Source organism: Triturus cristatus, chromosome 8 (genome assembly GCF_964204655.1).
Source record: "Triturus cristatus chromosome 8, aTriCri1.1, whole genome shotgun sequence".
NCBI classification, from domain to species: domain Eukaryota; kingdom Metazoa; phylum Chordata; class Amphibia; order Caudata; family Salamandridae; genus Triturus; species Triturus cristatus.
In genome coordinates this window covers 364,627,842-364,653,963 of record NC_140591.1, presented here as the reverse complement: position 1 = coordinate 364,653,963, position 26,122 = coordinate 364,627,842, and the positions used below count along the sequence as shown (strand labels likewise).

At 45.3% G+C, this 26,122-nt stretch overlaps 1 protein-coding gene and 1 pseudogene across 6 annotated transcripts in view; one reads left to right on the top strand and one right to left on the bottom strand.

Annotated features, from left to right (window-relative positions):
- NBEA (neurobeachin) overlaps positions 1-26,122 on the bottom strand; it is a 1,788,010-nt gene that overhangs the window by 539,360 nt on the left and 1,222,528 nt on the right. The window lies entirely within an intron of this gene.
- Positions 6,206-6,322, top strand: LOC146802135 (5S ribosomal RNA; annotated as a pseudogene).

The following is a 26,122-nucleotide window of genomic DNA, read 5'->3' as shown; positions in this document are numbered from 1 at the left end:
GAACAGGCGGGAACATTTCGTATGGCTTTATTATTAAACACAGCATTATGGATGCTATTTTATTTGCTTTGATGTATTAATAACAACAGACTTTTCTTCAGAAAAGCATGCCTTTAATGTCTAGGCTGCAAAGAATAACTGACCTCAACCTAAAGCATCTACATTTCATTTAATAAACATTTTCTACAACGGACAAAGCTAGGTAATTTCCAGAAAACAGCCTTTCTCCTCTCCCGATTGAATACAAATGTCACAGTTTGCATAGATATCATATGATCAATGTGGTTTGACTCAGAGCTTACTGTTTTTAAATGAGGAGAGATGAATAGCTCTTCCTTCACATGGTTTGACTCAGAGCATTGCAAGAAAATGAAATAAAGAGTGAGTGAATGTGTGTGTTTTATTTCGTATATATATATATATATATATATTATCTACTGGCGGTCGCCAGTAGATAGTTATAGTTAGGACCATGTTTCCATAGGAAATCTGAAAATTCTATTTTGAATAACTTTGGCGCCGGTTGACGAATCCTCGCGAAATTTTCAAAACTAATGGGGCGCTCCGCTCAGCTCTTACCCTGAAAGTCTCGGGGCGATTAGTCAAGTGGGGGCCGAGAAAAAAGGGGGGTCCCAAAACGCGTTTTCCCCATGCATTTTCCCATAGGACCTTTAGTCGAAGGTACAGCCCGAACGGCTGAACAGAATTACTTGAAATTTGGCAGAGAGGTAGTCCTCAGGTCAGGGATGTGCCTTTTGCAGGTCTGGTGTCAATCTGTTCAGTAGTTCCTGAGAAAATAGCATTTAAAAGCATATAAATATCTATAAGCGCGCACCGTGCGAGCACCCTAACGTGCGCGAGCGTAATTCTGATTGGTGGTTACATGTTAGTCAACGTTCGAATCGGTCGAAATCAGGAAGTGTCGGCCACCATTTTGTTTGTTTTCAGTGCGAGAGTGAAAAAGGAAGGTGGCGAACGTGAAAAGGGGGCAGGGTAGAGAGTTCCTGACCCCCTAGCCTTTGTCAGGGGGTCCCTGAAGGACCCCGAAGGCAGAAAACATTTTTTTTTTTTTAAATTGCGGGGGTGCGCGCACCGTGCGCGCACGGTGAAAAACCAAAAACAAAAACAAACAAAAAAAAATTTAATACGTAGTTTTTTGTAAAATAAATATATAAAAAAAATAATAATACATACATAACTTAGCATTTAAAAAAACGTACAAATTCACTGAAAAAACCATAGGTTTCATACACGTTATAATTAGGAATTAGCATTTAAAAAACCTTGCAAATTCACATAAAAAAACCATAGGTTTCACACATGTTCTAGATAGGTGGATATTTCACTCGTAAAAAAACAATGAAATTCCCCTGTTATAGTTAGTTCAGATAACTATAACTCGCGCGACCGCCACTCTATCACAAGGATGATGTCATGAGTGATGTCATGAGTGATGTAATATGTGACGTCATCAGCAGTGCATTGCGGGCGCGCGAGTTATAGTTATCTGAACTAACTATAACGGGGGAATTTCATTGGTTTTTTACGAGTGAAATATCCACCTAACTATAACATGTGTGAAACCTATGGTTTTTTAAGTGAATTTGCAAGGTTTTTTAAATGCTAATTCCTAACTATAACGTGTATGAAACCTATGGTTTTTTCAGTGAATATATATATATATATATATATATATATATATATATATATATATAAAAGATGTGACAAAGAACGAAAGTTACCTACTGGCGGTCGCCAGTAGGTAGTTATAGTTAGGACCACGTTTCCATAGGAAATCCGCAACATTCTATTTTGAATAACTTTGGCGCCGGTCGACGAATCCTCGCGAATTTTTCAAAATAGGTGGGGCGCTACGCTCCGCTCCTACCCTGAAAGTCTCGGGGGGATTCGCCAAGCGGGGGCTGAGATAAAAGGGGGGTCCCAAAACGCGTTTTTCCCATGCATTTTTCCATAGGACCTTTAGACAGGGCTACAGCCCGAACGGCTGAACAGAATTTAATGAAATTTGGCAGAGAGGTAGTCCCCAGGTCAAGGAAGTGCCTTTTGTAGGTTTGGTGTAAATCTGTTCAGTAGATTCTGAGAAAATAGCCTTTAAATCAATATATATATCTGTGGCAGCTTACGGTGCGCTTACCGTGCGCTTACCGTAAGCTTACCGTACGCGTACGGTGGTGTGCGCGAGCGCGATTCTGATTGGCTCTTAGTTCTTAGTAAACATTAGAATCGGTCGAAACCAGGAAGCGGCGGCCGCCATTTTCTCTCTCGCTTCCTGAGTAGGGCAGCAAAAACCAACCCCAAAAATGTGTAAAGAGGCAGTTTAATGAGATCCTAACCACCCAGCATTGATACAGGGGTCCCCAAACCACCCCCAAGCCCAAAAAAAAAAAAAATTTTTTTTTCGGAAAATCGCCGATTACGCTTACCGTACGCGCACGGTAAAAAATAGTAAAAAAAAAAAAAATTATCCACATTCTCCCCACCCCGTGTGCAAATGGTGCCCGAAGGGCACCATTTGTGCATGGCTTATCATAGGTAGGAAGTTAACAAAGAATACATTTCACAAAGATGCGCAAAATATGTCCCCCATGTGCGCACGGTGCGCGAAGCGCATCGTGCGTACATGGCCCATCCCGCTTAACGTGGGCACGCGGTGCGCGCAGCGCACCGCGTGACCACTGTGCGTGCACGGCACTAACTGCGTAAAGTGGGCGCGCGGTGCGCGAAGCACACCGCGTGCTGACTGTGCACGCACGGTGCGCGAAGCTCACTGTGCACGCACGGTGCGCGAAGCGCACCGTGCGCGCACGGAACGAACTGCGTTAACTGGGCGCGCACGCCACGAATGGCGTAAAGTAACTTAGCATTTAAAAAACCTTGCAAATTCACTGAAAAAACCATAGGTTTCACACATGTTATAGTTAGCTGGACATTTTACTGATAAAAAACCAATGAAATTCCCCCGTTATAGTTACTGCAGGCAACTATAACTCACGCGACCGCAATCTTCTGCTGATGACATATGTGTCTTTATGAAAAAAAAATATTTGTAATATATGTAAAGCTAAAATTTAATGGAAGAAGACATGGGCAAATAAGTGTCTAAATACAGTATTAGCATCAGCAGAGGACTGCGGTCGCGTGAGTTATAGTTGCCTGCAGTAACTATAACGGGGGAATTTCATTGGTTTTTTATCAGTAAAATGTCCAGCTAACTATAACATGTGTGAAACCTATGGTTTTTTCAGTGAATATATATATATATATATATATATATATATATATATATATATATATATATATATATATATATATATATATATATATATATATATATATATATATATATATATATCCCCATCCTGAGCAGGTCAAGGGACACAGCGGGGCTTCAGCAACTTTGATTGAAAGATTAAGCATTACACGTTTCAGCGGACTGCCTTCATCAGATGCCACCACCTTTGCTCAAAGTTCCCGCTTTCGTGTCATTAAATAGGCGACTCCTTCCATGGTGGTGAGGCGCACACCTGGACCGCGTTTCATTGCTGCAGACTCCAGCAGTTCAGGTTCGAGAACTACCGGTACCACAATGCAGCGTGTTGGTAGCAAAATACTCTGGTGAAAGTGAGGTCTTTTCACACGGCCCAGGGAGAAGTCTTGGCAGGTAATTAAAACAAAAGTCTCGTTGTCCCCTACTTCCAGCACACTGTTCCCTCTACAAACAAGACTAAGGATGCCTGTGCAGTGACCGCACCCCTCCATGCAATCATGGACCCGCAAATGCCGGCAGCATCTCAATTCCCAGGGGACCCGCCAAACCGATCCCTCGGTAAAACCTCCATTCTTTTGCCAATGCGTGTTGTGACCACTTAGTGGAAGGGTCCCTTGTGCGTGTCACTGGCAACACGCTAGATATGCAAAACAAATCTCCTCCCATCCTGGGCAGATCAAGGGACACAGCGAGGCTTCATGAACCTTTATTGAAAGATTAAACATTACGCGTTTCGGCGGACTGCCTTCATCAGATGCCACCATCTTTGCTCAAGGTTCCCGCTTTCGTGTCTTTAAATAGGCGCCTCCTTCCATGGTGGTGGGGCGCACACCTGGACCTCGTTTCATTGCTGCAGACTACGGCAGTTCAGGTTCGAGAACTACCGGTACCACAATGCAGCGTGTTGGTAGCAAAATGCTCTGGTGAAAGTGAGGTCTTTTCTCGCGGCCCAGGGAGAAGTCTTGGCAGGTAATATACATATATATATATATGAAGTATCTAGCCACGGATCGCCTCATTGCTCAAGCTAGAACACAGTATATTTAGTCATAAAACTAATCTAATGATTTTGCTGCCTTCTTAAAAAATGTGGCACATTAGAGCCTCCTTGGCCACGCATTACCTCCTTCAACTTTTCCCCTTTTTTGTCTCTTTACATTTCCCTAACCTACTCCATCCTCCACTACACCAATTTCCCCTTCCACTGCTTAGCTAAGCTATCCTGCCTCCTATAAAGCATTTGTCTCATAGTTCATCAGCTCCTTATTCAAGCTCTTCAACAACCTTCCTCAATACTTTACTTAATCACTAATCACTCACCACACTTCAAAATGGCTGTGTTCACCTTCTGCCATTCCCTTCAGTTACCACTTACTCTCAAGATTATTAAGAGTCCATTACATATTACCTCCACGTCCCTCTCGCTTATCTCCATTACGTAATGATGCCACTGGGCCTCGTAGACACCTCCCCAACCTAATTAAAATGCGGCGCCCCTCTACAATACCTGTTTTTTTGTGTTTGTTGACACAGTGGGGTGGGTGCGGTGCGCTCGCTCCCGTGTGGGTTTGTTATTTTGGTTGGCGGTGTCAGATGCTGCCTTTTTGCTGCACTGTGCAGCGTGTTGGTGCTTGCTGCAGTATGTGTTCTGGGTCAGGGCACGTACTGTAGGTGTGCTTAGGCATTCATGGCTGCTCTCTTTCTGGCCGCGCGGTGCCATAGGTCGCGGGGACTAGCTGTCGCGTTCTCCTCTGGCTTGCCGGTAACCATGTCATTTCAGGTAAAGGGGGGGAGTGGGTCTGCCTAGGGGCGGTGGCTCGGGGCTACTCCCTCATTCCATCTCTTACCGGGCCGGAGGCCTGCACTGCTTGCCTCCGGCAGGCTTGTGGGCCTGTACCGGTTGCTGGGGAGTCTGTCTCCTCCTCTCTGCTGGGAGTCATTGCAGGTGATATGGGTGCATTCTCCTTTGTTTTAGTTTTCTGTTTATTTTCGTTTTGACCGGAGGTCGGCTGTGCCTTCCTCCAGTCAGGGTGGGCGTGGCCTGTTGTCTACGCTGATTTCCGCCGGCCAGAGGTTTGCTGTGCCTTTCTCCTACTGGGGTGTGAAAGCAGCACAGTGAACAGTTGGGGGCACTGCCGCTGCACGGGCCTAGGCGACTGCTTTGCGGGTCCAACAGCCCAGGTGTGGTTTTCTCTTACGCCGATTGAGGGTGTGTTACTCTGCGGCACCTCTGTTCCTGTTGGCACTGCAGTGAGGGTCAGACACACGTTATTTGCGTCTCCCGGATAGTTCCCTGTCGGGGCGGGCAGTGGGGGATGCCTGTTCCCATTTTTTCTGTGGCCAGCGGTACTGTCTTGTGTCTCCTGTGGTCCACGTTGGGGGGGGGCTGCATCTGTTCGCAGTGCGGAAGACTTCTCCCTGATTTTGTGCTGGTTTTGTTCTCCCAGCTGGAGGTCTGCGGTGCCTTTCTCCGGTGTTGCCGGCTCTAGGCTCCTCTGTCAGTGGTGTTCTGGGGAATGTTTCTGGCTGGCGCCGATTTGTTTCTGTTTGGTGCGCCATGGATGGGCGAGTTTGTTTGGCTGCAAGCACTGTTGCAGCCTCGTGCGTTGCTTCTTTGCTCTGGTTTTAATCCGGCCAGTGGGATGCAGTGCTTTCTCTGGCCTGAGAGGGCATTTGGGGCCTTGGTCCTCAGGGTGTCTGCACTTTTTTCCTGTGGTGCTTTTCTGTCTTTTATGTGTGGGCCCACTTGCGGCCCTCGGCTGTGGCTACCGGAGTCTGGCTCCTGTCTCTTGCATGGGCTTGGCTTTGGTGCCGGGGGTGCCAGTCCTGCCTCCGGGGATTGTGCGGGCTTCCTCTAACGGTGGTTTGTCAGCATCTGGTCTTTGGTGTCTGTGGCCTCTAGGAGTGGGTGCCTGGGCCTACGGCCATTCCACCCTGAATCACCTGTGTTCATTTGATCTCAGATGTTAAGCAGGGTCGGGCCTGGTTAGTACCCGGATGGGAGACCCCCAGTAGTACCAGGTGCTGTAGGCCATAAACACTCACTCTGAATGGCGTTGGTTTGCTGCTTTTGGCCTTAGGTCTTGCCGGTTCACCTTTGTGGCATTTCCCTGTCCGCCTGGCCCTTGCTTCTGAGTGTCGGCGTGTTCCTTCCTTGTGCGTGCTTGTCCTCTGGCCATGGCTGCAAAAATTTCCCTGTGTCCTGGTGGTCCTGTCTGCCCATGTTGGGCAGCGCTCTGTTCAAAGTGCGGGTTCGGCTGTGCAGTGGTTCCTGTGTTTCAGGGACTCCTTAGCCTGTGGCTGGCCCTGGGCTAGTCGCGGCACGTTGTAGTAGTGCCGTGGCTGTCGCTGTGACTGGATGGGCTGCTCGGTGCAGGTGCTGCTGGCTTATTTGCCCTTCTGTTTCACTTGTTGTGGGGGTGTTGGGTCTCTTGGCCTCTGAGATGGGGTTCTGTCGGAAGGGGATACGGTGCTCCTTCCCGTTGGCAGCTCTGTCCCTATGGGTTGGATGACCTTTTTTGTTTTGTGAATAGCTGTGCTACGCTTGTTGTTGTTGGTTTTTTCCTCACATGTGACCCGTCCTTTTCCCACTTACTGACTGTTTTCCTTTGTTTCGCCTCAGCGTCTGCATTGTGGTGCTTGCAGGCCTGGCGCTGCCTTTTCTGGGGGCGTCCCCCGGGCAGCTGGGTGCCCGTGATGAATGCTGGGTGGTGTCTCGTGCCTGCCCTTCTCCTGCGTTTTTCTGCGCTTCTGCTGTTCTCGGCTTCCTAGGGGCTGTGGAAGTAGGTGCATTTGGTGGCGGGTGCGCTTCTGCCGGGGTCCCTGGTAGGTGCTTCGGGTCTGTTTGGGCTGTTGCACCTCACTCTGGGGGCTTCTTTGTTGTGAGGTTTCTCCCCCTTTGATATGACGGTGGTCTATTTCTTCGGCTTCCCCTGCGTGCTGGTTGGTGAGGTGCCATTGTTGCTTCTTCCTGTCTGGTTGTTACGTCATGGTTTCACCTGTTGGCTGCTTCTTGTTTTGTCCTGGTGCTCTTTGCCTCCTGTTCCAGTGATTCGCCGGTGAGTGATGTCCTGTCAGTCCTTTGCTGGCCTCTGGTTTTGTGCATGGTCTGCCTTGCTGTGCCAGTGGGGCATGTGTTCCAGTTTCCCATGTGCAGTTCTCTCGTCATGTGGTCCTCCTGGGTGTTGCATCTGTGATTCTTGTTGAGTGTGTCTGTGACTTCCTCCTCTGCTGTCCTGGTGCTTACGCATGTCACAGTCTGTTTTGTCTGTGGAGGGGTGGGGGGGGGGGTTCTTGCTCTTGGTTGGTTTCCGGTGGTTTGGGTGCTCTCCCTCTCATGCGGTCTGCTTCTGTGCCTGGTGGGCTGTATTTTCTGGATTCCTGTGGTTCAGTTTGGGCTTCGCCCTCTTTGGTGCCATGGTGGGGCGGTGGTCTCCATCTCCAGCTTCTCCCATTCGTGGGTGGTTGGGATGGGTCTGTGGCCAAATTCCTTCTGCTTAGTTCCTTCGTGGCCCCTCTTGTTACAACAGCTTTTTATGGTCCTTGGGCTTTCGTGGAGCACCTGTGGTGGCATACTCTGCTGTCCTGGCCTGCTGGTTCCTTTGGTTACGGTTGGCAGTTGTGGCTGTCCCATGTTCCTTTCTTGCTTCGTCTGAGGGTGCCTGGCTGTCTGGTTGTTTGGTTTCAAAGGTTGTCTGGCTTGGTTGCATTCCTGGTCCTGTTGGTTTTCTCCCGGAGCCTTTTCCTGCTAGTCGGTCTGGGTCTCCTGGGTTTTTCCAGTATGCAGTTCACCATTCCTCTTCCTTCTGTAGGGTGGTGTTTCCGCTTTGCTGTGGGTCCCTCAGCTGTGATCCTTGCATGGATTGTCCTGTGGCTGGTTGGTTGCGGTGGTTCGTCTTGCTGGGGGCTTGCCTTTCCCTCTTGTGGGAGCGTTTGTTCTTTTGGAGCTCCCGGCTCTTCCCCCCTCCTGTTTTGGGGTGCCTCCCTGCACCCGTACCTCGGCAGACTGCCCTGGTTTCCCTGGGTTAGGGGGAGGGGTGTTTGCCAGTTCCCTCTAGGGTCTTCATGCCTGCAGGTTTTTTTGCGGGTTGCGTTCCTGCGCTTCCCTGTTTGTCCTCTTCTTCTGCATTTTTTTTTGGGTTCGCTGTGGTATCTGGGCCTTTACGGTTCCTGCCGTTTGGACTGTGGGCTGTTTGCTGTGGTGGCCTGGGTTTGGGTTGCCCTGGTGGCTGTTCGGGCACCTCCTTTCTGCTGTTCCCTGATTTTGTTTGTGCTTGTGTGTGGGGGGGGGTTGGTTTGGGGGTGATTGCCCTGCGGTTTCCTTAATCTGTGGGCCTCTTGGTGGCTTCCCACTGTTGGCCTTTTTACAGGGTTCTGCTTCAATAGAATGGGTGTCCGGTTGTTCTGGTTCCCTCGGCCTGTCCTGTTCCTTTGGCTCCTTCGTTGCTGGAGTTGGTGGTGGGTCAGAAGTCTCCAGTTCCGTTGGTGAGTGTGGCTTTGTGGTTTCATTTTCTCCTGGTGCCCTCTCAGGGTTTCCTGGGTTGGCATCATGTAGATAGGACATGTTGGCAGCTTGGCCCTTGCCTCTCCTCATCACGAAGAGACCTGCCTGGTCTTCCTGTGCTCTGCATTGGCTGTTGGTTGGGGCTTGATGTGCTTGTGCGCACATGGTTCCTTTTCCGTTTCTCTGCCTCTGGCATTCCAGGCTGGCCTTCAGGGGCTTTGTGGTCCCCTAGCTGGGATCTGTGGGTCGGGCTGGGTCTGGTCTCCAGGTTCTTTGTAGGGTGGTCCTTCCCTCAGTTGATGTGTCCCACTTGGGGCTTTCCCTCTGGTTTTGCGGGCTCTCCGGTGTTCCCCGCTGTTTCTTTCATTGTGGGGGTTGCTCCTTTTGGCTCTGCTGGTTTTCTTCCTTTGTTTTCCGGTTGACGGTTGTGTCGGCTTGTACGCTGGCGGGGGTCCTCGGCTCCTTGTCTTGTGGGTCTTCTTTCTTTACCATGTTTGGGGCCAGGCTTGCCTCTGGGATTTGGTCTGCTGAGTTGGGACTGGCCTGTTTTTTTCTGTTTCTTTGCCCTTCCTTTGTGCATCTTGATTCGATGTTCTGGGCTGATGCTTGGACAGTTGGCCTGGTTTTTTCTTTGGCTAGGTCTCTTTACATAATGGAGATAAGCGAGAGGGACGTGGAGGTAATGTTTCTATTACTTACTGATAATCACATTACTCCTAGTCCTACTCTTGCTTATCCCCATTACGGCCCGCCCTCCCTCCCAGTGGCCAAGCCAACGGAGTCTACGGTGGCTTGCTACGTACAGGTGTTGTGGAGGGGCGGCACCTTTTTATATTGGTAGGGTGTGTGTCTATGAGGCACAGGGGCCTCATGACATAATGGCGATAAGCGAGAATAGGACTAGGAGTAATGTGATTACCGGTAAGTAATAAAAAACATTATTGTCCTCTGCTCTAATAGCCTTTACAATGTGCCACAAACAGATGACAGGTATTTTGCATGTATCCGATTTTCACACTGTTGCCCACTACAATAATTTGTTCTAGATTCATATTCTAATGGGCATACTCGATCATTCAATCTAAATATTGTACAATCCACTATTTCACCTCCAAGTATAATCAGGAATCTTTATCCTAGCTCCTATTCTAACTCTAGGACCATTCCTTCTCAATATCCCGGCTTCCTGTATCTTGTCATCTATTAATGTTAGTATTAATGTCCCCAAGGGTCACCTTCACCATCCCTCGCTGTACTCCACCTCACTGACTGACAACATATTCATGTTTGGGTTATGTTATTACCTCATCTCTGACACCACTAACCTCCTCTTATTATTATCCATCACATGTTCAATAAAAGCTATACTGACTGGCTGTGACATACTACCATTCAGCACTACCTGACAAGGTGCTGCCCTGTCCTTAACTTGTCCTAATCCATAATCCCCTTTTTCCTGCTCTCACCAAATCAAATGTCCTTCAAACTCCTTTCGTTTAGGCCAACTCATCCTTTTTGCTTCAGCCTGAACCATAGGGTATATATGTAGTGCTCCATGCACTTGTACGCCTTCTTCAATTGGCTCATCACTCCCCCATTCTCAATGTCCACAAGAGGCTCACTTCCTATTCCACAGAGTCAAGACATTTTATCAACAACCTATTCCAAAGCACATTGGTTTCCAGTAGCATTGCTTCATTGGCCTCTCACAAAACTTTGATGAAATGTTTCTACTTTCCAACTCACACAGTCTTCAACCTACCACACATCTTTCTTTTACGAAAAGGGTTCGTTCTTCCAACTCAAATGGGTCGGTTAGGATGTGTTAACCTTAACTTAACATCATCCATTGTTTAGCATCTTGCTGCCTCAGGGAGTACATCTCATGCGCCTTTGTCTAGTGCTACTATTGAATGTAACATCACCTTTCAATTGCAAATGCAGTAGATGCTCGTTGACCATTTATTTGTCCATCAGCACTCCTCTGCTGGAACGCAAGCTCATGGAATTAAAGGAAATGTCTTCACCGACCCCATGCAAAGCTGTACCCAAGGACCACCTCATACACTGTGAAGTTGTAATTCAGAGATCTTGTAGCAGCTTGCTACTACGCTCCCAAGCCTAATGGTGCAGTCACATGCACTGTAAAATCTCATAAACTCCGTCAAACTATTCGGTAACTATGATGAATTGTGTCTGCTAAGGCTCTCTGCCTATCTCTGGCCTGCTTCTGCTCCCCTCCCGTTTACACCATCATATTAAAAAAATATATATACCACCATGATCCTTTAGGGTCACAATCGCCTAAGTAGGTTTGGTCTACTATATTGCATAATCTCTTTGCGGTGTCACTTAGATATTCCCGTTAGAAAGATTGAGAGGGACCCCTTAGTAACCAAGGGAGATAGGGTACTTTACCCAGATAAAAGGAAATGTTCCCTTGATTTTGCTAGTTAACAGAGCATTAAGTATTACGTCAGAAAAAAGTTTATCTTTGGGAATTGAGTTTTTCTTTATTTTTTTAAAACAAATATATTCATCTTTGTAAATCATACAAATTCATTAAACAAAACATCCAGAATATTAAAAACTTCCTAAAATACAATACAGTTTCAATACATTCACATAAACAAAAATGAAATTATAAAAGAAATCTTTATAACACCATTATGACCAGCATAACGTTGAGACAAAAACACAATTTGTAAGATTCAGAAACTTCTCTTTACGAGTGCACATCAGATTGAATTTTTGGAAATACAGTACATTATACGTTGACAAATCTTGTATATACGTAATCTGTATTTATTCTCTGATTGCGCTATCCACAGCGTCGACGCGTTTCGATGGTTTCAGACTGATAATCCCATCTTTATCAAGACCACATACTTTTGTCTCACACTTCAGGAATTTTCCTTCTCGTGATGACGTCGGGTTTTACTATTTAAAAGAAATCGTTTTTTCCTTTGTTTCTGTCTGTCAATTTTCAGTACTGCGCGGTATTTTAAAATGTTTTTTTCTGCGTCAGTATATCTGAATATACGCTGTCTTGTAATCGTAATGTTTGTTTAAGCATCGGAGCACGCTCTGTAGTGATTTTCCGAGTTCTTGCGCTGCCGATTGTTTAAAAACCTCTTCCTGTCAGAATCTTTTAGCTCCGATCCAGATTCTGACAGGACGGCTATTACACAGCGAGAAATCAGACTCGCCTATGTAGGAAGAGGTTTTTAAACAATCGGCAGCGCAAGAACTCGGAAAATCACTACAGAGCGTGCTCCGATGCTTAAACAAACATTACGATTACAAGACAGCGTATATTCAGATATTTCTGATGTAATACTTAAAGCTCTGTTAACTAGCAAAATCAAGGGAACATTTCCTTTTATCTGACTTAGATATTCCCTACAGTTAATTAAAAACATCGGAACTCGCCTATTCATATAAAAGTATTGTACATGCATCTGCATACTTAAGGAGTAATTTATTTCTTGGGGGTAGGTTCAGCCATTTTAAAATAAGAAGGACAAGACCATTTTAACATCCGCAGTACCCTTAAAGCATTTGCTCACACATAGCACTAAACAGGTATAGTTCCGCACCAGCATGTTTAGATAGTTGTGTGTGAGGGAAATATATGATTTTATCAATCTCACCTTATTTTCTGTTCAGTGTTAACAAGCCAGACCAGGGAAGTAGCCAGAAAAATAAAATAGCTCCCACTTTAAACTATATCCCGAATGAGCGAGGTAGAGCAGAGAATAAGGCAAGCAAGTGACCCACCTTCCCTATTAGAGTTTCTTTCTTTGCTTCTGAGTTGTTTCTCACCCAGTCTCAGGTTTATTTGGCCCCTGATTTATTTTTTTACTTCCAAAGTTATATCCTTTTTTTTACAATCTTTCTTTCCTTTTACCCATCTTACTACATTTCTTTCTGTATTTACTTCCTTCTTTGTTTCCTTCCGTTTCTTTGTATCTATCTGTTATTCCACATTCTTTACACATTTTCTCTCATCATTCTATTGTTCTCTCTTCTCTCCTTCTTTGAACCCTTTTTTCAGCTGTCTTTTGATTGCAGCTTTATTTTTCTTTCATTTTTCCATTACAATTCAATTTTTTCAGTTTTATCCTTCTTTCATTCCTTTTGAATGTTTACTCTGCTTCTTTTTTTCTCCATCCATATTTATTACAAACTTTCCTCATTTACTTCTATTTATCTTTGCTTCTGCTTTCTTTCTTTCTTTTGCTTCCCTTCTCTTTTGCATTTCATTCAAATTTTCATTATTTCTTCACTCTCTCTCTTGATCACTGAAGCAGCCCCACCCTTTAGATCTGTGTGCTATTCTCTTCCAGGTTGTTTATTTGTGAGCTTCTGTGTAGAGATATTTCAGTTTCCTATCAAAGTCAAGAAGGCAATAAATAACAATTAAATCATTTAATGTGACAAAAGAGCAAAGGGCCTGCAGAAACTTCCTGCCCCCGTTGCAGCTGTTAAAGGGGGCGGGTCACAACGCCCTTGCGCCAGAATGCAACCATCACTTTTTTGCCAGGCAGGAATCATATGTCATTATAGAAGATGTCCAGATTATTACATAACCTCACAGCATAATCTCATCAACATACAATCATACATCTCAATTTATTATGTCCCTCCAGAGTATGTGTAAACGTGCCCTTTATGCAAACAGATATGCAACTGCTCTTCTGTTTACTGTCGCCATAGGAACCAGAGCATCTGAGAGGTGTGAGAATAGCAGGTGGCACAGATATGAGCAAAATGGTGTTCATACTGCGATGTAAATCATAATTGGCGTCCCATGCGGGCACCCGACCTCGTTTGCTATTGTTCCTCCTCACCGTGGTTAACCCTCGCCGGTCCTGGGGGCCTGCTCTGCCTATTCATCAGGTTGACGGTCTAGTTTTCATTTACTACTCCACGTGTGAAATTAAAAGTCAGGTATTATTATATGTACTACCTTAAAATGATATCCCTACCACGTAAAACTATTTAGGAGAACACACAAAAGACATGGTCAAAATCAAATACGCATAGAGCGAACAAGCGTGTGTCATATTTGTCCCGGCCCCTTGTCTGCGGAGACCTGCACATTTTGAGGGGGCAGCTGGGCCCTGGTTGTGCTGTCGGACCCTCCACGAGCATGCAAACCCTCTCTCTATTCGATGGGCAGCCTGTCAGGCTATGATGCAGGCACAAAGACATGCAGTAGCAGGCAGCCCGTCGTTTGCGATGGGCAAAGCATGATTCTGTTCGCCATGGGCAGAGAATGATTCATTTGGATACAAATTAAATGACCCATTTGCAATACCTCACTCGATTATTGGAGTATTTAATTTCGTCCTACTCAAAACAAACAAGTTGGAATTTTGCTCTTGTTCGACATGAGTGTGTCTGACAGTGATACAGGGGTCACAAGTGACCCGTCTACTGTGCAATACACATTTGTCAGCCTGAAAAACTCCAACTACATTGAAGTCATTTGGTTCAAACAGCAAAATGTCAAAGGCTGCCAGCAGATTTTGAACCGGAAAGCAACTACTCGTCCCCTAGTTGGGGAAAAAAGCTCAATCTGGTTTCTACATCTTTGGCTAATTACAGATTCAACAATAATCTTCCATTCTAATTAAGGTGCCGGAGATAATTCTTGTTGACCAAGTAGAGAAGCATTTAGATGCCTTCAGATGTGTTTCTCTTCGCTGCTGTGCTTTTAGACTGAGACAGAGAACAGAAAGTGCTCACCTGGGCATCTGGGATGGTGTGCCGAGTTTCACTGACAAAGAAGTGGGCTGCCTATAGGTCACGCTGAATCAATCTGTGGTCCTAAATACCGTAAATTAACACTTGTGTTGAGAAAATGCTCATTGGTTGACCGACGCGAATCCTATTACAACCATGGTTGATTCATTGTTACAACCTTGAACTCAGCAGGTTCAACTTGCTCCCTTTGATTCTCAGGAAGCCCACCGGTCCTACGGGGTGCCTCACGGGTCCCCTCGATCAGCTATCATCATTTTATTTTGTATATATCAAGCCCCCCCCCCTCCCCCCCAACCAGTTCAACATTTTCAGAAACTCACAGTTAGGTATTTAATAATGCACAGATGATATGCAAGTGTATATCAAATGGTCACATGACAGTGCCTCCTTGGTTATCCTTCAAAAACTCATGAAGCAGCAGAAATCTAGATGTGTGAAAGCTTTCGCCAGCAATATATCTCCAAATTAACATATTCTTAACCTTTGGTAATGCTCTTTCTGGGGGACACTCCATCTAACCGCAAATTCCTCAGCTTTCGAATATCCCCAGATGTCAACCTAACTTCGGAAGATTTTTCAGCACTCCCCCTGCGCGTTGGTAGGTGATGCAGTGAGGCTCTACGGCAGCCATGCTCCATCCCAAAAGCGATGGCTGAAACTTTATTTAAGTGCCACCCAAGCTCTGATGCAAGTTTCTTTCTTGACACTGTATGTGCCCTCGGACATGGAGCTCATATGACCAATTATTCGTGTCAGTTTGCAGATCTCTAATTTAGGAACTTTTTAGATGTGAAAAGAGTCCATTTACAGAATGGGAAGTGGAAGGGTAAGGAATCTGCTGTTACATAGAGTATCCACCAGAGAGAGCCTTTCCCAAGGGTAAGTAACTTGTTTTTCTGATAGATACTTTTAACTGCAGATCCTCACCTTTTGAATAGATACCAAAGTAGTACCAACTAAGACCAAAATAGGCCTGGAGGACTGAACGGCCAAAATGGTCTTTCTTTGTGATCTGGTTGTCAAAGCAATAATGCTTTATGGATGTATACACTGATGCCCAGGTTGCAGCCCGACATGTACCCAGGACAGGCTTTCCCCATGCCTGTGCCTTGGTAGCAGCATTGGCCCTGGGGGAACGGGTCCTCATCCTGGCCAATGCACAGAAGATTTAATGTGAAGACTATCCACTGGGATAAAGTCCTCGTTTGTACTGCTTTGCCCTTCTTAGTCCCAGACAGCCCTGCAAAGAGCTACCATCCACCCAATAGTCTTCGGTACGAAGGATGTAAAAGCTCAGCGCTCTTCTTGGATTCAAATGATTGAGTCTCTCCTCCCCTTTGAGGGGTGAGGTGTAGCAAAGAATTTCAGAAGTGTGATTGACTGTGACATAAAAGGGAGTTACAACCTTTGCTAGAAATACTGCTCCCCACTTCCGGTTCTGTGAAATGGACTCTTCTCAAAATACTCCTTTTTACGGGTGCCACACCAAGCCAGAAAATTGTCCCAGCGTGCAGTGTAAACACTTTGCAAAAAGAACAGCTGTGGCTCCTCCCCTGAGTCGCACCACTGCTCGGTGAGCAGTTCAAACAGGAAAAATAAATTATAATAACGCAATGTTATTAACATTTTATTTTTCCGGCGTGGCTCAGCTGGTTAGGGGTGGGGTGGGGCTGGGCTGTCACAGGAGCAGGGGGAGGAGAGGTGAGCACTCTCTTGTGTGCATGACAGTTTGGCCGGCCATCTCCGAAGAGCCGAAGAGGACTGAGAGGTGGCGGCCGGCCGGTTGGTAAATGATAAAAAAAAAAAAAAGGTTTTTACTTCTGTTAAGTAGCCACTGCAACTGAAAAGTAAGCTTCAAAGCAAGGTTGACATCCACTACTTCGGGGGGAGATCGATTGTAGTCAAATGCTGTCAGTCAATCTCCACACATGGCGTTGTAAGATTCAGCACTGCTGTTACAATTGAAAACCCTCCAGAACAGGCGGCCTGATCCGAGGACAGATGCTCATGCACCGAAGTTCTGGGTACCACACACTTTCCTGGCCCAATCCAGAGCTAATACAATGACATGAGCCAGGTCGCTCCTGATTTTCTTCAGAACTTGAGGCAGGAGGGGTTGGTGGTCGGAAGGCATACAGGAGTCCTTGCTACACTCCAGGTGGAATGCATCTCCGAGAGAGAGCTTCCTTGCAACTCTAGTGCGCAAAAGTGTTGACATTGTGCGTTTTCAGTGGTGTTGAAGAGAATGAGCCAGGGTTCTCTCCTTTGTCAGAATATGCCTTGCACCACCTCCAGGTGTACCTGCCATTTATGATCCACTAGGCATCCCTGGCTAAGTTTGTCTGCCCTGTCATTTAAAGATACCAGTTGGTGAACGGACAGGGAAACACTCTGATGATTCAGCTAAGTCCAGAAACGCAGGGTCCCCTGGCACACACCCAAGATCCCACCCCTTGTTGCAATACCACATGGCAGTGGTGCTGTCCTTGATGACCAGAACAAGTTTCCGTTTGATGGAAGGTAGGAAGACTTTCAATGCCAAGTGAATATCCTGCAACTGCAACAAACTGATGTGGATACAGGTATCTGCTGGAAACCAGAGACCTCTGACCATCACCTTTCCCAGATGACCTTCCCAATCCCACAGAGTGTGTCAATCACCATCAGCTCTGGGTGAGGTAGGGAGAGGGTTCTTCCATTGGTCCAATTAAGATTGATCAGCACCTCTGCAGATCATTTGCAGTCTCCTCAAATCCTGAATGGACTTTGAAAGGTTCTCTTGGTGCTGGGCCAAACAAGACATGTGATCCCACAGCAGAATCTGCATATGCCTTCTCACATGTTCAACGAGCAGCGTGCTGGAGGCCATTAGGCCAAGATGTCTCATAAGATGTCTCAGAGCCACCCGTAATGAGACCCAGGACAGAGGCTGAAACATCAGGATCATAGCTCAAATGTCCTTGGCTCTCTGATCCAGAGAGAAGGCCCGGAAACACATTGTATCCAGGATGGCTCTGATGAAAGACATCCCGTGAAGGAGTCAGGTGTGACTTCAGCATGTTGATAGTGTATCCAAATAATGCCAGGAGTTTTACCGTCATCTGGAGGTGGTCAAAAATTGACTGTGGTGTGCATGCCTTTAACAGTTAGTCTTCAATGTTGGGGAAGACTGGTACACACGACCTCCAAAGGTATGCTGCCCCCACCACCATCAACTTTTCTTGATTGCAAGATGGTATCATAAAAAATAGACGTCCTGTAGATCCAACACTTCCATCCAGCCTCCAAGATCCTGGGCAGATAGAACCTGAGCCCACGTGAGCATCTTGAATTTGTCCTTCCACAGGAAGAAATTTAGAGATCGAAGCTCTAAAATAGCCACAGGAAATAAGTCGGTAACATCCAGTTCTGATTTCCATAGCCGGGACTCGCTCTTTGGCTCTTGCAGCAAAATGGGCACGCGACACTGGGAAAGTGGCTCTGATGTAGGTGAAAGAGGCGATGGGCTGGAGGGTAATGGAAAGGTGTAGCCCTGTTGAACTATCTGAAAGACCCACTTGTTGGATGTCGAGGCCTGCCATCTGTGAAGGAAAAGACGGATTCTGCCTCCAAGCGGGTGGCTGTATACCACTAAGAGAAACCTAAAGTGGCTTGGGGGCTCTTGCTGGAGTGGGGCAGAGGGACTGGGAGGTCCACTGCTCTTGTGGGCCTGGATACTGTCTGTCGGATCCCAGATGCTGACTTCAAAAGAACTGGGGTGTTGGCATTGCTTATAGGTGAAACGTCCGTTAATGCCTCGAAAAGGGCGAACCTGTTGAAGATACTTGTGGGCAGACAGAAACTGAGGGTGTGCACTGTGGCTCTGCTTTCTCTAAAGCACTCTAGTGCAGAGTCGGCCTTCTTGTCAAAGAGGTGCGTACAGTCAAAAGGCATATTTATGAATGATGCCTGAAAATCCCCTGAGAAGTCCTCTCACTAACTACTCTCCCCGAACAGTCAGTCATGTATATGTTGTACCGGCTGATATATCTGGGCACATTCTTACCATCCTAATAGTCTGTGCCAAACTGATGTAGAACTCACCCAGGACTGCTGGGAAGATCTCAGTGACTGAGCCCCATAATGCTTGGAGAATCTACCCAGCAAACAGGTGGCACTGACTGACAGGAAAGAGAGGCTAGTTGAAGAGGACACTCATTTCCAAAATGCCTCAAATCTGTTCAACTTCCAGTCTGGAGATGTAGGAAAAGAGTTTGGGTTAATCCTTCTAGTGGAAGCCTGGACCACTGCTCTCCAGAGTAGGGTGGTGTGCTAAAAAAAAAGGGTAGTCTAGAACAGGTGTGTGGGGTTGGGATATCAGTCTATTTACAGATGGGCAGGAACATGGCATAGCCCAAGCACCTATTGTATCAGGGTATTGGTCAGGGCTACATTGGTAGCTTTGAGCCCAAGACTTCCACCTGCCCGTCTGCTGACTACAGCAAATAAGCTTGTCTCTTCCATTGAAGGCTCAGGAGGCGAACCCAGCTTGTGTCAGGAGAAGTGTCCAGTGCACTGGCCTCTTGTAGGTCCAGACAGAAATTGTCAACATCATATTGTGGTGGCAATTCATCCCCATTTTCTTCGTCATTGCCAAATGGTGGCTGGCTTTTGTCAGAATCATTTCTGAAACGTCAAGGGATCTCTGGAAGGTGCACCCTAGGCGAACATGCAGCTTTGTCAGAGTGACCAGGAGCCGGTAGCATCAGGACTGTTACCGGATGTTCTCTTGGTCAAGGTTTAGACAGGTTCAGTTTGGATTTGGCCAGGACAATAGGATCGGTGTCCTACTCTGGTGTCAGTATCAACAGTGCAGAATCCAACGTAGATCATGGTACCGGGGTTAAAGTTGGCTTTGGCGTAAGCTAAAGCCAAAGCAGGTTTGAAATGCACAGATGGTGCTGAGGGCAGCTGTGCCAGCGTAGCCAAACTGGAGGCCTCCATGGATCCTTGGGGTCCAAAGTCACACCAGAAGGAGCCCACAGGGTGCTAAAGATTCACAAAATGGCTTCACTGAATGCCTCAAACTGTTTGTGCATCGCAATTAGCTCCTCGGTGGGGGACCAGAAATGAGACTAAGGCACACCTGGACGTCCTCACAACTTCTCAGAAAGAGTGGTGAGGCTGTATAGAGGCCTGGTAGACTTCCTAGGTTTCTTTGTGGACCACCATGAAGACTTGGAACAGGCCTACACTCGCAACTTCAAGCAGGAACAGTATTTAATTAACTTTCTCCTGTGTTCGGCACCATACAGCTTGGCTTTCCAAATCACCTTTGGGGGACTAAGGACACACTCATCACGCAAGGTGGAGTCATGGCCAGAACTCAAACACCAGAGACATAGCTTGTGGAGATCTGTTACAGACATCAACTTGCAAGAGTCCATACAAGTATTTAACCCTGTAGATTAAGAAGGGAACAGGTTTCCTTGCACACTGAAAAATTAGGTCAGAAAACATTTGTCAACTGATGAGAAAATGTTGGGGGCTAGCTCAGATCCATGTACGAAGATGTGGAAAGAAAGAAACTGACATAAGTTTTTGGGTGATGTTCATATGAGACTCCAGCTGTCTCTTCTGGGGTGGAGTTGGTTAGACAAGGAGCAGCACAACACGACCGACCAACATGCATGGGCTATGCTGAGAAATAGTCAGGATACCGCCTGGCACCTAAGGACAATCTAAAGGCCTTTAGTTAGAAATACGCAACAGGATGAGTTAATTATCTTTGATAACAAGAAGTGCCAAGTCTGTCAATCCTCTCTAATCTGAGCGTTCTGACCAAACTCTACCGGTCAAGATCAAGGTGAGCAATCTAGGTGTCTTCTTTGATGCAGACATATCAACTAGTGTCCAGATTAGTTCTGCTGTTGTGAGTAATTTCACAGGCGAAATCACCCTTTTGTTCCCTGTTAAAATATTCCACAAATGTCTTATTTTCTGTAGGAACAGAGATACACTTGCCACAGAAAAGTCACCACAATTACACAACACCGACAGGATGATAGCTATCCAAATTGCACCAGAGATGATTTATTGGCAGGCCATTTATAATTGCAGCAAACTCTCATGACCACAATCATCATGAATACGCAGTGGTTCATACTACATGCAAGATGTTTCAATCATCGTTTCTATGAAGCTGCAGACAGGTATACGTGGAGAGCATGCTTAAGAACCATTGGCAGCTCGGTGCTGTCTTAATCGAATACCAGTGCTGAGTAGAAAGCTTTGTGCTGTACATTAGCAATGGCTGCTTGTGCATAGACAGAAGCTCTAACCTCTATATCTCAGAACCGTTCTAAGAAGGATTTCATCAATTTACTTATGGTTGTTAAAAAAAACACATTAGATAGAACTAGAGGGGGATTCACCATGGGAGACATCATGGGGATCAGCGTAAATATCTCGAAGAGTGAAACCAACACCGCTAGACAGCCTCAACCGAAGCTGATTTATATAAGAAAATATGTAGAATTTATGTTTTTATCTGTTTCGCTGCCATTTCTAGAGCCATCATGGCTGCTGCTGTTAATGCAAGACCCGACATAAGGGGCTAAACAACAAGTGGCAAAACATACTACTGTGACGGCACATAGGCAGAATGTTAAACTGGGTTTCTGGACGTTAAGAAGGAAGTCTTAAAACTAAAACTACTGTCCCAGAGACTCATAATAAAGTTGAGGGATACAAATCTACTCACAATTCAACACCACAAACGAGCAGTGCAGAATCGAAGGCTTCTCAGTTGAAAGACAATGCTGAACTATTACGCTCTCTGGACGGAGTTCTTTTTAAACTAAATGTCTAGAATACCTCGATATCACTCGTTATTACCCATTTCTTGGTGAATTATTCCAGCATGCTACCATCACAGCCTTCGTATATCCCGTCTGTAATTTTTTCTGTTCTGGGTAAAATTGCATTCCAGTAGAAACAACAAAAGAGTGATTGTTAAATAACTAAGGAAAAACAAGACACTAAAACAGCATGGGAAAACAAAATGTATTTTATAAAAGAACCCTCACTCACCAACCTGGTTGGTGACATGCTTCATTATAGGGTTCCCACCAGAGATGGCGAGTGCCTCCCTGGTGTGCTTCAACGCCTGAGTTACAGCGGAGCAGGTTTTTGTTGGGTAAAGTGATTGTGAAAAGTGGTGCAAGTATTAAAAGGTGGCTGGTTTTAACCAAAAAACGATTTATTCCAGGCAAACCAACAACCGTTAAAAGCAAGTGAAACGGACCTCGACTGGCTGGTTAGGACAACCAGAGTCGTCCGATTTAAAATAAGTGGAAAGAAATGGTCGACATGTTTCAGCTTATTATTGCGGATTCGCTAAGCATTCTTCAGGACCAGGGGAGATTCCACGCGAGAGGCGCACGCTAAGGCGCACCCTAACCTGTGGAACCGTGTTAGTGGTAAAACATACGGTTCTACCAATGTGGCCTCCTGGGATTTCCTAGGCCACTGAACTTGGAAAATGATATGCGTTTCACTTCATGGGTCCGGGAGGGAGGGATCAATGTGCTATAGTATTTCCATGCTCACACACTCCCGCAGGAAACCTCACACTGTCCTCCTCAGCCCGAGGAGGACAGCGTGAGGTTTCCTGCGGGAGTGAGTGAGCATGGAAATACTATAGCACACTGATCCCCCCTCCCGGACCCATGAAGTGAAATGCATATCGTTTTCCAAGTTCAGTGGCCGAGGAGGACAGCGTGAGGTTTCCTATGGGAGTGTGTGAGCATGGAAATACTATAGCACATTGATCCCTCCCTCCCGGACCCATGAAGTGAAACGCATATCGTTTTCCAAGTTCAGTGGCCTAGGAAATCCCAGGAGGCCACATTGGTAGAACCGTATGTTTTACCACTAACACGGTTCCACAGGTTAGGGTGCGCCTTAGCGTGCGCATCTCGCGTGGAATCTCCCCTGGTCCTGAAGAATGCTTAGCGAATCCGCAATAATAAGCTGAAACATGTGGACCATTTCTCTCCACTTATTTTAAATCGGACAACTCTGGTTGTCCTAACCAGCCAGTCTAGGTCAGTTTCACTTGCTTTTAACGGTTGTTGGTTTGCCTGGAATAAATCGTTTTTTGGTTAAAACCAGCCACCTTTTAATACTTGCACCACTTTTCACAATCACTTTCCCCAACAAAAACCTGCTCCACTGTAACTTAGGCGTTGAAGCACACCAGGGAGGCACTCTGCCTCTCTGGTGCGAACCCTATAATGAAGCATGTCACCAACCAGGTTGGTGAGTGAGGGTTCTTTTACTATAAAATACATTTTGTTTTCCCATGCTGTTTTAGTGTCTAGTTTTTCCTAGTTATTTAACAATCACTCTTTTGTTGTCTCTACTAGTATTGCCAGGGGGAATAAGAGTGATCCTCTCCCTCCTTTTGTTTCTTGATAAAATTGCATTCCTACAGCTTATCGGGAGGACTATATATGAAAGTACCCCCGGAAAGGATATTCACATTATAATAAAATAATAGTTTTCAACATAAATTATTCGATACTTTCAAAAATAAATGCCGGGAATTAAGAGGACGAGTATTCATATAAGTATTTTGAATTTAGGGCCTTAAGAAATTTTTTGCAAGTGCATTTCTTTTTGCCTGTGCAGAAGTCACAGCAGTTCAGACAGGCACATGTGGTAAATGGAAAAGGGAGAGGGGGTTCCTGGTGCCAGTGGCTTACATGTTCTGCTTCTGCCCAGATATCTCAGGCACAGAAACTTGAAAGGTCAGCCATGGGACACCACTGAGTCCAAAGCCAGAAAAAAATCCAGAAGCTGCTGAGCAAATCAAAAAACCAAGTTCCAATTGCAAGCCAATGTGAACTTGCAGGAATACGTTGTTCAGAGATTAAGGTACATTTTCCCACTGACTGTCAATGGCAAATCAGGAAATACGTTGATTGCCAACAAGCCAGAAAACCATGTGTCCAGTCTCATTCCCAAAATCCGAGGGTATAACACATTACTTTAGCAAAGCTCTGTTATTAAGAATATCTTTGACTCATGAAATAATTTTCTTTGCTGCACACACATTAATTAAAACACCTCAAATAAACACAAGGCAATGTTTCATCGCCCTCATCCTTTAACACAAATATGCACGCATACACACACTTTCTGCTCTCCTCGGAGTCTTCAATTTGATCAAAAAATAGGGAAACCATTATTTTTATCAGTATATTAATTTGTTTCTAATTGTAAAGTATTAAAAAGCCTTCGCGGAAATGCACATTATATTCTTCTGTAATTCCTTTGCCCAATCAAACCTTCATTACAGTCAGTATCTAACTATGTTAAATCTAGGAAGATTTCTAATTTTTAGTGTTAGAATAGAAATTAACAAACATGAAAATGCTACGATAGCATAAAAATAAAAGTGTGTTAGAAGGTGTTGGAATTTAGAAACTACTGATTTGACCACAAAAAGCTAATCAGAACTATTTGCAAATTGCAATTAGAGCGCATGTATGGATCATACAGTTTTAGACTTGCCTCTTGATGTGAACAGCTTTGGACGAAAATGAGCTAAAACAAACAAAAATGTGTAGATCGTTACAGATAACGCGCACACATGCCTACTGTTTTACCTACATCATAAAAGAAAACGGAAATACTAGTACAAGCCATTCCAAATACTGTCACAGTAAAGTATCAAAAGATTTTCCTCCAGTTCAGGAGGAACCTATTTATGCTACATAGTGCAAATTCCAGTTTCAGTTTACAGCTAGCCAATGATGTATATACAAAAAGAGGAGCAAACATTTTTTAATTGGAAAGTGAAACATATTAAAATCAAAACCAAGCTAAAATAATATAGAATGTCCGACCTATTTAATGTAAGTTAGCAAACGTTCACTTCTTGGTACAGCCCATTTCACTCCCAATGGGTCACAATGATTGGAAGCTAATATTTGACGGGACCAGTTTGCACTCTGGGAAACAAGCCTGCTTTGCAATGAGAGAATGACACCTCTTGGGAAATGTGGACTTGCTGCTACCATACCAATTGGTGGTTCCATGCTTAATTTGTGCAGTGATGAGCTCCAGAACATTTTTTGTGTTGGTACCCAGAACTTATTTTACATCTTCTGATCAAGAGCATAAGAAAGATACAAAAGAAAGGAGAAGAATATGAAGATAGGGAACAGTGACAAACCAAGTATTCAGGGGCGAAAATTAGCATGCAAAATGGAGATACAGGAAGTGTACGGTGGTGCAAGAAAGAGGAATTAAATGGAATTAAATCCAGACAGCCGTGGTATTTTCCAACCCTCTTATTCACTAGTGTTGATGACGGGCTCCTCAAGTTTTTGAGCCCTGGGACACCTTTTATTCAATTAGGCACGCAGCGTTGTCCAGGAATCATGTAAAAAGGCATGCATTTGGTGTTCAGGTGTATGTGTGCCACGTCTCAGAAACACACTTGGTCCACCAAAGAAAATCTTATAAATGAATGTGGATATTGGAATGTGTCAGTGTTTTAACCTCAAACCTATTGATAAATGAGAGTCAATTTGCCAAATATCATAGCAGTAGGCAGAGATTCTGACTAGGGATTCCATGGGGGCAGCTAATCTGAATTGTACCTTGACTATGTTGCAAAACCACTTTTTAGAGGAGCCAGGCACCATCTGATCACAACAACTAAAATCAAAACAAAGGGCATTTGGTACAATATATGTTTGATGTCAAAAGACCTAGATGCATAGCACTAACCATAATTTCTAATTACATTCACACAGGTATTATCTATTTTAAGACCAAATCTCCAACAGTTTCCTTCAAATGTATATGTTTTATATTGTGAATCCATAAGTCATAAAAGAGCTCATGTTAGGATAGGAATAGCATCTCAGAGATGAAAGACTATGCAGCCCTTCACTGACGGCCCAACTGCATATAAAAGTGATGTCCTGCGTCTTCGTTTGGCACTAGTGCTACACTAATCTACATTGTGCACAGAGTACAAGGGCTGTCCTGGTAAAGAGAGGTCCAGAACCTTTTCTGTAACCTGCAGGGTGCACTCGCTGTGCCCTCATAGTCAGTGACGGCTGGAACGGATCGGAGGTGGCGGCCGGGGTGGTGCAGTCACTGCTCATAGTATGTATAGTACTACTGCCCTTATCTGGGTGAATAACAAAGCAACGGTGGCAGCACACCGGGGTTTTTGAATTATTAGGGTGACCAGAGCTTTTTTTCTGTGTCACGAACAGTGGGGTCTCCTCATCCCTGTCATGTAAAGTTCCACCTATTATGTGAGCCTCAGAACTTTGAACTGGCATTCCCTGTCAAGTGCAAGTATGTGCAATGTGTGCGTGAGAGACATGTAGGACTCTGAGAAACATGAGTCTGAGTACTACAAACAGTGGGATCTATTTTTGATGCCCTTGGTATAGCACAGCAGAAAACTGAAGATGGATACAACTTTCCCAGACATTGGAAATGCATTGCCTGCTTTCTTGTAACCTGAAGGTGGAGACCCAGACACTGAA